Below are 12,970 nucleotides of genomic sequence, written 5' to 3'. Positions count from 1 at the left end.
GTCTCATGATGGATACGCTACTGGACCCGCTCGAGAAAATCGATGAACAACGAGAGGACTGTGACTGTGACCCCAGGAGTGCTCCGGGGAAGGAGTGAGGGAGTGGGCATACTGGGGTCAACTATCTCACCCACAGAGTGATTTCTTGATAGCGACCCCGACTTCAGGCAGCAAGCAGTTTACATAGGGTTTGATTACATAAGCAGTACATGCCTTATTGTTTCAGAAAGAAACCTTATTTAACTACCAAACAAAGGTGTTTTGGCAAGTGTCTAGGGTAACAGTAAAGGTAAGGTAAAGGTAAAGGCCCTCCCGTTGATCGTCGATTTGCTCGAGCGGGCCCAGTAACATCTCCATTGGAGACTTTGTTGTTACTGTGTCTGGCATATCGAATACTCTCGGTAGCTTGCCGGGCTCTCCGAGAGGGGCGGAGGAATCGAACTCGGGTCGGCCATGTTGGCTGCGTGCAAGGCAGATGCCCTACCCGCTGTGCTATCGCTCCAGCCCTACTGTTACTCTAGGGTAACTGTAGTCAGGGAAATAGTTAAACAATAGTTTCCACTAGCAGTTTATGGTTACACATGCTACTCATTCTTTTTAGGGTTAACAAAAGGCAGTTTCTGAGGCACTGTGAGAATTGATTGTTTGAGCCCACTTGCTGAGCCCAGAAACTTTTCCAGGTGAGTTCAGGTTGGCTAGTTATGCATTGTTTCGTTGCTAGGAAACAAAGATGGGTTTAGTTCCATAACTGAACCTGAGGCCTAGCTGATTTCTGCCACCTGTCATGCATCAGTTTCGCCCTTAGACACTAATGCTCTCACACACACTCATACTCAGTGTCCAACAATGTCCTTTGCAAACTTCATCTGTGATAATCCATGCACATGACCATGAGTTGGGGAGTAAATATAATTTGGTGTGGGGTTAGAGAGAGCACAACAGGTAAGGTGATTGCCTTGCATACTGCCAGCCCCAGTTCTATCCCCATCATCACCAGGAGCAATCTCTGAGTGCAGAGCCAAGAGTAAGCCCTGAGCACCACTGGGAGTGGCCCCCAAACCAAAAACCTAAAAAAAAAATCCAAAATAAATAAAATTAATCTATTTGATTAAAGTAAAAATGGTTGAGGCTGGATCGATAGCACAGCGGGTAGGACGTTTGCCTTGCATGCAGCCTACCCAGGTTCGATTCCCAGCATCCCATAGGGTCCCCTGAGCACCGCCAGGAGTAATTCCTGAGTTCAGAGCCAGGAGTAACCCCTGTGCATTGCCAGGTGTGACCCAAAAATTAAAAAATAAAAATAAAATAAAGTAAGAATGGTGACTAGGAAATATGTAGGGATATTCTAACAGGTCAGGGGCATGAAGAGAACTTTTGAGTGCACAAATGCTGTACAAAATGATCTTGGAGGTGGTCACAGAGTTATATCCATCTACTGATTAATCATCATAGAGTTTCAAACTTGAATTTGCATGCTTTATTAGGCATACTTTATGCCTCGGTTATCATAATAACTATGAATCTCTCAAATGAAAGTGTAAAAAGTGGACAAAGAGAAGAATGCTTTGGAAAAGAAAATGGGATGATTTGTTCTGCCGGGAGTCAAGATCTAGCATGAAGCTTTAGTAATTAAGAAAGTTAGGGCTGGTGAAGGGAGAGAGACGCAGCACTATGGAGTCCAACATCCTAAACACACCCACACAATGCAGACGGTTATTAAATAAAGCTGGCACTGCAGGGAAGAGACATCTTTTTGGTCCACAGTTCTGAAAAATTGAAAAATCCAAACTTGATGATAACTTAAAACATACAGGATGGGTATTTGATCATTGTATGATTGAAATCCAAGCACAAAAATTTGTAAGTCTGCAACCGTACCTCATGGTATCTCACTAATAAAAATCAAAAAATAAAAAAAAGACTTACAGGAGAGGGGGGCTAAAGAGGTAGTACAGGAGTTTGCATGCAACCAACTGCAGTTCAATCTGTGTCATCTGATAGGATCCTTCAAGCTATGCTAGGAGTGATCCCTGAGCACAGAATCAGGAGTGAGTCCTGATTACTGCAGGGTGAGACCTCCCAAAACAAAAACAAACAAACAAGAAAAAAAAAGGAGGAGGCGTGATACTGTCCAGCAGTATCCATGACCTGAGTCCATGGAGACGATTTCCATGCAGTCTATGACTGATGATCAATACACACAAACTACATGCTGATGGCACAGTAGACAATTTTATTCAGGATCAACAGTAATTACATAGGGGCAAACGGAATGCAATGCATGCAGGATAAGGGCAGGTGTTAAGTGGGAGACGACAAGTTAGATCGATGATTACACAGAAAAGATCGGTATTTGAAGAAATAAAATTATCTAGATTCATTGCTGTTGTCAATCAGTTATTTGTCTACATTCCATAGGCGTCAACATCCCACGTTCCAAATCCGGCCACTAGTGATTGCCAATCATTAATCTACCCGGGGAAATGTCAGCCCCCTTGCTTCACTCTGTCACCTCCAGTCTGGGTCCTAGGAGCGTTCTTGCAGTTCAACTTGTCCAGTTAGTTTCTGGAGCTTTGCAGCAGGAACTCCCACAGAGTCAAGAAGATTCTGAGACAGACCCAGCTGTCACATGAATCCACCATCAAGTCCCAAGGAGAATATTATAATGCAAACCCGTAGGGTTGGGTTTGGCAGCGAGGCAGCTCTCAGCGTCCTCCTGGGACTCAATATGAACATATGTCATTGCACTACCAGTCATAATGAACTGGTTATCCTCTGATCTACCAAATCATAAATTTATAAAATTGGAAGTCCCTCTCGGCCTCCTTTTGCTAGTTGGAAATTAGATAGGTAGATATAGATAGATAGATAGATAGATAGATAGATAGATAGATAGATGAAACAAATTACATAATTGTTTCAGATCAGGATATTCAGGCTCCTTCTGCCTCATTCAGAACCTGTTATGGCCCCACGGGGAATTATGATTCATTAATGGAGGAGGGGAAGCCCTTGGCTCACTTGTAGATGTCTGTACAAAAATATGGGCATCAGTCAGAAGCCCAACTGCTCCATTACAGTCCAAGCAGCGTCAATGAAAGAAGAGTTTATGAATGGCATCAGAGAAGAGAAATCTCTTCTGTGGGAAGTTTTGTTGGTAGTTGCCCTCTTGGGAAGGAGCAAGAAGGGAACTGGTGTTTCTCTACACTGACGCATGCGCATGGCTGGAATGGGACCGGGCTGTGATGAGATTGAACAGGTCTGAGGCTCCTTGGTGGGAGGTCTCAGATGGGTCACTCAGAACAAAAACGCAGTGTGAAGACAGTGTTGGTGCCCTGGATAGATGCCCTTCGGAGATTGGAGGCTGCAGAAACTTGTCAAGGACTGGATTAGGAAGTGATTTATCCCAGGGCTATCAATCATCCCCTTTCCCCAGCCACTCTAGTGGCTTTAAGCACATCCATGTATCAGATGCTAGGGGGACAGGAACTGAGGCTATGCAGAGGCCTAACAGGAACTTCTTATCCGAAGATTGATTGGTCATATTTATCCACCATGTACCCATTAGCAGCAATAGGGGATAATGTTGAGTTCCCTGACGACAGAATTTTTTTGTTTGTTTATTTGTTTAGGGGACACATCTGATAGTGCTCAGGGATTACTTCTGGTTTTACACTCAGGAATCATTCCTGGCAGTACTGGGGGACCATATGGAATGCCATGAATTGAATCCAGGTTGGTTGCATGTAAATAGTTTCCTACCCACTGTACTATCTCTCTCTCTCTTTTTTTTTTTTGGAGGGGGGGATACACATACCTGGCAGTGACCAGAACTTATGGCTCTGTGCTCAGGGATCACTCCTGGTAGGAACGGGGGTACAATATAGGATGCTAGGGATCAAACCCAACTCAACTGCATACAAGGCAAGCATCCTATCTGCTGTATTATCGCTCCAGTTCCTGATGACATATTTTTATTCTGAATTTATTTCACTCACTCTGGAAAGGGGTTGTGATTAATGTTCTGTGATTAATATCTAGAATATTAATACTTATCCACTGTATTCGTGGTGACCTTCAAGTACCATCAGTGACCTTGTAGAAGGGTTTGCCCATTCCCCTGGGTTCTGGAACCAACCTTCAGAAAAAGTGGGAAAGGCCTTTCTTACTACTATGCCACAAATCATCTGAAAGAATGTTTGTTTCCTAGATCCTGAGTGATACATTCCCAGGTCCTCGTTATCAAGACAGAAATGCTCTCACTACGGTCATAGTTCTGTTGAATTGGAAGCTGAGACTAGCAGCTGGTCACTTTTGTGTCTACAGACCATTGCATGAATAGATATGGATGTCTTAGATCAAGCATGTGGTTGATGCCAGTGTCCAGGGAGAAATTGAGTTGCTGCTGCAAAGTAAGGACATGAAAAGTTATTACTGGCCTCTGAGGGATTCTTTTGGGTTCCTTGTATTCTTTCCCAGCAGGTCAATAGTAACTACTATATATATTATATATAATATAGTTATATATAGTAACTATATATAGTTACTAGAGCGATAGCACAACAGGTAAGGCGTTTGCCTTGCACACGGCCAACCCGGTCGGCCCAGGTTCGATTCCTCTGCCCCTCTCGGAGAGCCCGGCAAGCTACCGAGAGTATTTCGCCTGCACGGCAAAGCCTGGCAAACTACCCGTGACCTATTTGATATGCCAAACACAGTAACAACAAGTCTCACAATGGATACATTACTGGGCCCGCTTGAGCAAATCGATGGACAACTGGAAGACAGTGCTACATATATATACAACAGTTTTGAGATATCTATATATCTGTACATATAGATATATAGTTATCTCAGAAATGTCACCAATCCAGATTTTTGGAAACAAAGATTTGGCTCAGAATTGCTAACCAGGGGGTTGGAGCGATAGCACAGCCGGTAGGGCATTTGCCTTGCACGCGGCCGACCTGGGTTAGAATCCCAGCTGGTCCCCCGAGCACCGCCAGGAGTAATTCCTGAGTGCAAAGCCAGGAGTAAGCCCTGAGCATCGCCGGGTGTGACCAAAAAAAAAAAATACCAACCAGTAATACCAGGGTGAAGGCATTTGAGCTGCCAGTTGGTCCCCTACACCACATATGGTTCCCTGAGCATTGCCAGGAATAAACCCTGAGCACTACTGGGTGTGACCTGCAAACAAAAGACAAACAAAAATGCCACCCAAGGGCCAGGGATGTGGCTCAGCAGTGAAGTATGTCTCTTATATCCATGAGACCCTGGGTTCAATTGTTGGCACAAAAATCAAATTCCCTGGGCTGGAGTGATAGCACAGCGGGTAGGGCGATTGCCTTGCACTCAGCCGACTCAGGTTCTATTCCCAGCATCCCATATGGTCCCTCGAGCACCGCAAGAAGTGATTCCTGAGTGCAGAGCCAGGAGTAACCCCTGAACACTGCCGGGTGTGACCCAAAAAGCAAAAAGAAAAAATCAAATTCCCCTCCAGTGAAGGTGTGAACCAGTAGGAAGCCATGAAATGAGTAAGGGATTAAGGGAATCAAACTGATCAATTTAAACCTCAGGACTACTTACATAAACAGGAATTAGAACAGCTTGTCTTGAAAGTAACTTGACAGGGAAGTTGTTGATTGTTTTTTTCCACCTTCTCCATTTCTTTTCCTTGCTGCTTTATTCCAGAGAGCTGGCATTGAACAATGTTCTAGATTACATATCTGAGAATACGTCTGAAGCAAGGGATGTGTATCACTTGTCATAAAGATACAAGATTTTCATCCAAATAAGGGACAAGAATGGATGCTAGAGGGAGCCAGAGAGATAGCAGGACGCTTGCCTTGCATGTGGCCACCTGAGTTCCATCCCTGCACCCTGAATGGTCACCTGAATCCCAAAGAAATGATCTCTGAGTACAGAGCCAGCAGTAAGCCCTGAGCACTGCCAAGGATGGTCCCTAAACAAAATGAAAGAGTAGAAGCTAGAGTTAAACTAGATATTCCCTCATTCTCCCTCTATTTCCACGATCCATCTTACTTTACTCTTTTTTTATGCCCCAGATTATAGTTTGGATTGTATCACTTATTGTTCCTCGCTCCTTGCTTTCTGGTTGCTGATCTTGTTTCCAATAATAGTTATTGGCAAAAGATCAGAGACCAAACAGGGAGAGAGGTCAAGTATGTATTTCTCCGGTTCTCTCCCAGACCAATTGTGAGTTGACAATGATTTCTAGTCTTTTCCTCGTCTATACCTTTATAACTAAGTAATTTTTCTGTTAAACTCTAATTTATTCTGACTGAGTTACTGTCTATTTTTGAGCTAAATTCAAGACACCGGATTATACACAATGGACGAGAAAATTAGCAAACTGGAATATAGCTCAAAATAAAATATCCAGAATGAGGGCTAGAGCGATAGCACAGCGGGTTGGGCGTTTGCCTTGCACATGGCCGACCCGGGTTCGATTCCCAGCATCCCATATGGTCCCCCAGCACCACCAGGAGTAATTCCTGAGTGCCGAGCCAGGACTAACCCCTGTGCATTGCCGGGTGTGATCCAAAAAGAAAAAATACATATCCAGAATGAAGCAGAGAGAGTAGAAAATATAAGATAAAGTAAAATCATGGAAGACAGCACCGGGAAGGCTAGGCAGGTTGGACATATAGAGCAGGGATGGAAGCCGTTGCCTTGCAAATGACCAACCTGATTCAGTCCCTGACATTGCAGATGGTCCCCCAGGCACTGCCAGGAGTGATCCCTGAAAACTGTGAGGGACAGGCCCAAAATGGACCACCAGAATTAATTTAGCTTAGCTTAATAGGAAGCCGCATGCAAAATAACTGGTTTTTCTGCCCCTGAGCAAGGAATTCAGATACAGGTGCCCCAGTTGCAAGTTGCGAGAAGGAAGGTGGGGGGGGGGGGGGGGGGAGGGAGGGTCAGACCAGATAACTAAATGTTTCTCACAAGACCCATGTCACAAGACCCAGGACAAACCAGGTCGTTTCTAAGCACTGACACAAATGCTGATCTTTAAACTATAGGCAAAAGAGTGATGTACTTTAAAATGGATTGGTCAGGGGGCTGGAGCAATAGCACAGCGGGTAGGGCGTTTGCCTTGCATGCAGTAGACCTAGGTTCGATTCCCAGCATCCCATATGGTCCCCCGAGCACCGCCAGGAGTAATTCCTGAGTGCATCAACCAGGAGTAACTCCTGTGCATTGCCAGATGTGACTCATAAAGCAAAAAAAAAAAAAAATGGATTGGTCAGGAAAGTATGGGTTGTTACAAATCTATTGGCTATGAAATGCGCGAGCTCTAATGTAATGGCCAATGAAGGCCTATATAAGATCTCCTTTGGAGAAGCTAGGGTTTTTACCCAAGCTGCCGGACCTGCGTGTCTGTGTAGGCAGTTGGACCCTGGCTAGCCAGTCTTACGATAAACCCTGCTTGCTGTTTGCCGTCTCTGGAGTCTCTTTGTCATTAGAGGGAGATTTCAATCTGCGCCCTAACAAAAATCAGAGGATGTGGCCCTCCATCCTGCCTCACATCCTGCCCTCCCACCCCAGTCTAACATGCAGATCCTGAAAGAAAGGAGTAAACAAGTGAGACAGAATCAAAACAGAAAAAAAATAAGGACTGAGGATGTTTCAGAACTGATGAAAGACAGTAAGACATCAAGAAGCCCTCGGAATATCAAGGATAGAAGAAAAAACCCTCTCCAGTCAGGGTGATAAAACTGTTGACAGTGAAAGGCAGATTACCTACAAAAGAGTAACCAATATACTGACAGATGGTTTCTTCGGAAAAAGGGCATGGATGGGGGAGAAGAGAATCCATGAGCAGATTCTTCCTCACCTGTTTCTCTGTTTTCCCAAGCTGCCAAGGACCAGCCCCCACTGAACAGGCCTCAAGTAAGGGCCCCACAAGGATTAAGAAAAGAGACTGTCACCATCACTGTCCTCCCATTGTTCATCGATTTGCTCGAGCGGGCCCAGTAACATCTCCATTGTGAGACTTGTTGTTACTGTGTTTGGCATATCGAATACGGCATGGGGAGCTTGCCGGGCTTTGCCGTGCAGGCGAGATACTCTCAGTAGCTTGCCGGGCTCTCTGAGAGGGGCGGAGGAATTGAACCCTGGTCAGTCGGGTCAGCTGTGTGCAAGGCAAATGCCCTACTGCTGTGCTATGGCTCCAGAAGAAAAGAGACAGAAGAGAGAAAAAGCGGCAGGTCAGGAGACTCACAGCCTCGGGGACTGGCAGCCCAGACTGTCCTCCACAAAGGGGATTTATTTCTCAGAACCCATAAGCATTAAAAGGAGAATATTCTTTGGTCAGACACCTAACAATCTTGATTTATTTGGGTTACACTATTACATATCCAAGGGTGTTAGTTTATCAATAAACATAAATGTAACGATTTTTTTTTTGCCTTTTGGGTCACACATGGTTATGCACAGGGGTTACTCCTGGCTCTGCACTCAGGAATTAACTTCTGGTGGTACCTGGGGGACCATATGGGATGCTGGGAATCGAACCCAGGTTGGCCACATGCAAGGCAAATGCCCTGCCTGCTGTGCATTGCCCTATAAGGGTCTGCTCCAGCCCTATAAAGGTCTTTTTTTTATTTTATTAAAAAATTTTTTTAAAATTTAATTTTTTTGAATTTAATTTGAATCACCATGAGATAGTTACAAGCTTTCATGTTTGGGTTACAATCACACAATGATCAAACACCCATCCCTCCACCACCAATATCCCAGGTATACCCCCCTTTCCCACCCTCCCTCTGCCTCCATGGCAGACATGATTCCCCATAATCTCTCTCTACTTTTGGGCATTGTGGTTTGCAATACAGACCCTGAGAGGTTATCATGTTTGGTCCTTTATCTACTTTCTGCACACATCTCCCATCCCGACTGATTCCTCCAGCCATCATTTTCTTAGTGATCCCTTCTCTATTCCAGCTGCCTTCTCCCCTTTGCTCATGAGGCAGACTTCCAGCTATGAAGCAATCTTCCTGTCTGGTGTATCTACTATCCTTAGGTGTCAGCCTCATCTTATGTTGTTTCATACTCCACAAACGAGTGCAGTCCTTCTATGTCTGTCCCTCTCTTTCTGACTCATTTCACTTAGCATGAAACTCTCCACATCTATCCATTTATAAGCAAAGTTCATGACTTCATCTCTCCTGACAGTGTAAGGGTCTTTCTTAAGGGGAAATTCTTACAGGAGGAAGAACAGAGACAGAATAGACAGGATCCCCTGGGGTGGGCATTCCCTATCTGGGCCCCAGCAATCTGGATTCTGGTTCCCAAAACCAAGCTGCTTGACCTATTTGAACCACACAGTAATGTCCCTTGTCCTCTGGATTCTGCTTTTTCTTTTTTCCTTTGTTTTTTTTTGGGGGGGGGGGGGATCACACCTGATGATGCTCAGAGATAACTTCTGACTCTGCCCTCAGGAATCACTCCTGGAGGTGCTCAGGGGACCATCTGAATGACAGAATCAGATCCAGGGTGGCCATGTGCAAGGCAAGTACACTCCCCGCTGAGCTGTCTCTCCAGCCTCCCGGATTCTGTTTTGATGAAGACAGTTGCGAGGTGTAGGAGTAGACCAGCTGTAGTGTCTTGGTTTCCCCATCTCACTCCCCGGGAGGTCGTTTCCTGCTGCCTTTTTCCTGGAACACGTGCAATAAAAAACAAGCACAAGCCGAGACTTGGTCCAGGTCTGCTGAAGTCTGGGGATCATCTCAAACTCAGCTTTGATTGCCTTTATGGTTTTGGAATCTGAGAGTACATGCTTAAGTTCTGAAACTGTAAATGAAGGCAAAAGCAGGGTCAAGAAGAGTGTGGATGATTACTTTTGGAGTTGCTTTAGGGAAGAAGAAATGGTAGATAAACGCTCCCTCTGTGGGTTGGTATTTGCTAGAAGGAGTGTGAAATCAGGTTACTCTTCCCTGCCTCTAAGGAGATGATCATCTTATTTGGGAGAGGAGACATAAGTTCTTCACCCATGTGAGGAATATTTGCCAGAGTGAAAAATGTCTTTCGTGCACAGTCAGTTCTTTGTGGGAATAGAAGACTGCTTTAAATTTAAGTAAATAACTACACCAGGGCTGGAGCGATAGATCAGCGGGTAAGGCCCTACCTTGCAGGTGGTCGACCTGGCTCCATCCATAGTATCCCATATCATCTCCTGAGCACTGCCGGGAGTAATTCCTGAGTGCAGAACCAGGAATAAACCCTGAGCATTGCTGGATATGGAGTGATAGTACAGCAGGTAGGGAGCTTGCCTTGCATGTGGCCGACCCAGGTTCGATCTCCAGCATCCCATATGGTACCCCGAGTACCAACAGGAGTAATTCCCGAGTGCAGAGCCAGGAGTGGTCAGGTGTGACCCAAAAAAGAAAAAAAAATGTTAACTAGAGACTTGCTCTCCAAGCCCAGGCTCCCCCTTGAAGACATATCTCCCTGGATTGTCTCAATGTTTCTTTTACTATTTCCATTCCAGAAAAGCCTGTGTTCTTTCTAGAACATGGACTTCTCCCTCTCTCCAACCTCACATCTTTCTAAATAAGTTTCTATGAAAACTTAATTGCTTTGCGCGCACATATGCAAGTGCACACACATGTTGACTAGAATTAGGTTTGTTTTGTTTGGGGGCCATATCCAGCATGCTCAAGGCTTTCTCCTGGCGAGTTTGGAGCACCATATGGGATGCCAGGACCAAGCCCGACTTGGCTGCATGCAAGGCATGTCCCCTCCCCAATGTACTGTCTCTCCTGCTCCTAGAATCAGACATCTTCACAGTGCCAACATTTCATCCAATGTATTGCACAATCATCACGAGAGGAAAAGAAGACTTTACACGCAAGAATCTGGCCTTCACCCTAAACCAGCCATCAGCTTTCAGAGTCCTGCAACTGGTCCAACTAAACATGAGCTCTTCCTGAATTATCACTGCAGGCAGACAGCATCCATCACCCATAAGGCATCTTGCTTAAAATTTATTTAACTGAATCTAATCAAGATTTTAGTTTAGTTTTGTTTTTTTGTAGGGTGGGGGGAGGGAGCATACCCGGCAATGCTCAGGGGTTACTCCTGGCTCAGGAATTATTCCTGGCAGTGCTTGGGGGACTGTATGGGATGCTGGGGATGTAACCGTTGCAAGGCAAACGGCTTACCCATGTCCTAATGCCCTGGTCCCTAATCTAATCAAGAGGTAAAGGTAAAGGTAAAGGCCCTCCCGTTGATCGTCGATTTGCTCGAGCGGGCCCAGTAACGTCTCCATTGGAGACTTTGTTGTTACTGTGTCTGGCATATCGAATACTCTCGGTAGCTTGCCGGGCTCTCCGAGAGGGGCGGAGGAATCGAACTCGGGTCGGCCATGTTGGCCGCATGTAAGGCGAACGCCCTACCCACTGTGCTATCGCTCCATATACATAACTTCTGATTAGAAAATATAAGGATTATACAAGATCTATAAAGAGACAGCACAGAGAAGTATATTAGAGGAAACATTCAGAGAAATCTAGGGGACAGAGTCAAGGTACAGCAGGTAGGGCACTTACATTGCATGCAGCCAACCCAGATTTGATTGTAGCTTCCTATATGGTCCCCCAAGCTTACCAGAATTGATCCCTGGGCACAGAGCCAGGAGTAAGCCCAGAGCACTGCTGAGTGGGGAGGTGCGGGGGGCGAGGGAGAGAAAGATGGAGAGTTCTGAAGAAAAAAAAATCTATGTTCATTCAGATAAAGTCCAAAATGAAGAGAGTAGCATGTCTTGGGGAAGTTAAGAAAAATAGAGAAATAAGGAGCAGAACAGAGATCTTACAGCACACAAGAAGATTGTCTTCAAGCTGCTGGCCAGTGTTGGGTCCCTGGAACCCCAGAACTCCTCCCGAGCCCTGCCAGGAGTGATCTCCCTGCAAAGAGCCAGAAGTAAGCCCTGAGCACCAACAGGTATGTCCCCAAAACTGAAAAGAAAAAAATGTGTGTGGGAGGAAATACAAGGAAACAGTGATCTGATGTTGCATGAATATTCTTTCAGTCGGAGGCACAGAGATAGAACATTCTAGAGGAATGTACAGAGAACGGAGGGCCAAGGCTCCTTCTGGCTCGAGGCTAAGAACAACTGCCAGAGGCCTCCTTTTATTCTGTTTTTTTTTTTTTATCAGTTACTACATCCTAATGACTTCATGACAGTGAAACACTCACTAGCGAGAGTACAAACAGTTATAGGATGAGCATTTGTCAAAAGAACATCAGGGTATGCATTGTCTTGTCAAAGCTAGGCTGTCAAAGCTATGTTGTTATGATTTAAAAAATGGCAGAGGAAGATAAGGAGCTGGACACGTAGGCTCTACAGATTACATCCCCCAAATTCTTGTGATCGGTTACACATAGAGCAAAAAGGAGGCTCATGCTAATACTTGAAGGTCAAACCAGATTAAGGATGTGTAAGAGAGGGGGAAACTGCTGCTGTGTACTGCCAAGATAGTGTGTGACCAGGCGGGTGTATAAAAGCATGCTGTACTCCAGGTCATCAGACTCACATTTTTTTTGTTTTGTTTTGTTTTTTGTTTTTTTTTTATGTTTTTGCTTTTTGGGTTACACCCAGCGATGCACAGGGGTTACTCCTAGCTCTTCACTCAGGAATTACTCCTGGAAGTGCTCGAGGGACCATATGGGATGCTGGGAATCAAACCCCGGGTCGGCCGCATGCAAGGCAAATGCCCTACCCGCTGTGCTAATCGCTCCAGCCCCAGATTCACAAGTTTTTAGCTTGCCCACTTAGTGAGAAGTTGGGCCTTAATTCTGCTTCCTGCTTGCAGGGCAGCATCTAGAGGTTCATCCTATTGTCCTGGTTTAGCACCAACTCAGATTGTGAAGGAAACAGCTGGGGGAAAGACACTTTGGGTACAATGTGAGAAATCTGAATCTGAATTGAGTGCGAACGATATTA

This window comes from Sorex fumeus, unplaced genomic scaffold, assembly GCF_029834395.1.
Source record: "Sorex fumeus unplaced genomic scaffold, SorFum_2.1 ptg000014l, whole genome shotgun sequence".
NCBI classification, from domain to species: Eukaryota; Metazoa; Chordata; class Mammalia; order Eulipotyphla; family Soricidae; genus Sorex; species Sorex fumeus.
The sequence above is the reverse complement of the archived record's forward strand: the minus strand, read 5'-3'. Positions refer to the sequence as shown.